Raw genomic sequence first — 2,097 nt, forward strand, 5'->3', positions numbered from 1 at the left:
AAGTAGTCTGCAGCTGGAATTAATTGTTGTTCTATAGTCCAGTAAAACCTCTTGAGAAACTACAAAGAAAACACCTGTTCATAATGCAGGACCACCAAGCTGATTAAATTAACTTTTAGCTTCCCTGATTAACCTCATTGATGTAAAGAGTATAGTAGCAATTTTCAACACTTCGATTTTAGTCTAGTAATTTTAAATGAAGTTCTCAAACATCACCTACATTATAACATGGTTTATCACATCCATGTTTCCAGTACTGTCCAGATAGGTGAATCAATGAGGTTTATAAGTGAAGCATAAATGAAGCAGTCTTTCCTTGTTATGTGCCCTACCATTTGTATATAAGAAGAAATATTCCCACATGAAGAAGTGTACAAACTGAGTCATTTTCATAATGCACTGCTAGCCATATCTGTTAATGCAGCTGCAGAAAGACCACACAGTGCCCAAAATTTCATGAAACAGGTCAATATTGTGAACTGGCCCTTAGCATTGGGATGGGGTGATTTCATTTAAGGTACATCAGCCAGTTTAAGAACACATTATTGCATCAAACAAGTGTGGTATAGTGGTTCCAGTGTTGGACTAAGATTCTGGGAGGCCAGGGTATGAATCCCTACCAGGTGTCCTTGGGTAAGTCAAACGCCATCAGCCTCAGAGGAAGGCATTGACAACCATACCTAAACAAATTTTGCCAAGGGAACCACATGACAGGGACCCTTCAGTTCACCATGTTGGAGTTGAAGCATCATAACAACATTATTGCATCATCTATACTATTCTAACATCAACATTGAAATGCAGAAGTTCTCTCTCTCTCTCTCTCTCTCTCTCTCTCTCTCACACACACACACACACATAGGTGATTTCTGGCATCAAGTAAGAGGATATTCCAAAAGCAAAGTAAAAACTCCATATTTAAAATACACACCTACAGCACCCAGGTGGTCTCCCATCCAAGTACAGTAGAGCCTCTCCTTATGCAGGGGATCCATTCCAGACCCCCCCCCCCCCATAAGGCAAATTCAGCATAAGCACAAGCACCATTCAATAGAATGGGGATCATGCTCGCAGTGGCACAGTGCGCACATGCCATGGACGTGGCCCCATTCATTCAATTGCAGCACAGCTTCCACTTAAAGTGGAAGCCATGTATGGTACGCTCACATATGGAGCAGGTGCACTGTACTAACCAGGTTTGATGCTACTCAGCTTTTGAGATCAGATCAGACATATTCAGGGTTGTATGGCAGTACAGGTGGTATGGTATATTTTTACAACCAGATTTGACAAGCCAAAAAAGATCAGATCTTTTTAATGTAAAATTCTTATTGAAAGATAAATGCCCAACTCTCACTCTTGAAATTTCTCTCTTAGGCAGCTAGGATTAGAACCCTCTCTATATAAAGGGACAGTTAGAGTTAGATCCAGTAATTTCTTTGACTCTTGTCTTATTGTGTGGTACTTTAGGATTTGTTTCTCTTGACTGTATGTGTAAATGTTGGGTCTATGGACTGTAATATTTAGTTTATTTAATTAATAATAATAATTTGTTTTATTTATATACCGCTATTCCAAAGATCATAGCGGTGAACAGCAAGTAAGCTAATTAGCAAGTAAGCTAATTTGCCCCCAACAGTCTGGGTACTCATTTTAGCGACCTCGGAAGGATGCAAGCCTGAGTCGAGCTTGGGCCCTTTTGCTGCTCTTGAACTCTCAAACTTGTGGTTTTGAGTGTATGGCTGCAGTACAGGCATTTAACCACTGTGCCACCAGGGCATTTAAATACACACGCAGCCAGTCAATCAACTGGTACCATCTATGCAGAAGGTGACAGGATGCAATGGCAGTGTTTCAACCACTATGTAAAAAAATGGAGGTGAAAGTAGTGGGAAGAGGGGCTGGGAAGAAGTTGTACATCTCACTTGTACATTGACCAGTAAGCTCTGTCATGTCCCAACCAACATTTTTGGGAATGATGCATCTTGCACTGGGTAATGAGTGTGGAACAGAGGTCATCCCCTGGATTTGTCAAAGTATTCCATACATAATTTAAGATCCCGTAGTGAGTTCATGAAAGAAGCACTATTTCAAATG

This window comes from Sceloporus undulatus, chromosome 6, assembly GCF_019175285.1.
Source record: "Sceloporus undulatus isolate JIND9_A2432 ecotype Alabama chromosome 6, SceUnd_v1.1, whole genome shotgun sequence".
In the NCBI taxonomy this organism is placed as follows: domain Eukaryota; kingdom Metazoa; phylum Chordata; class Lepidosauria; order Squamata; family Phrynosomatidae; genus Sceloporus; species Sceloporus undulatus.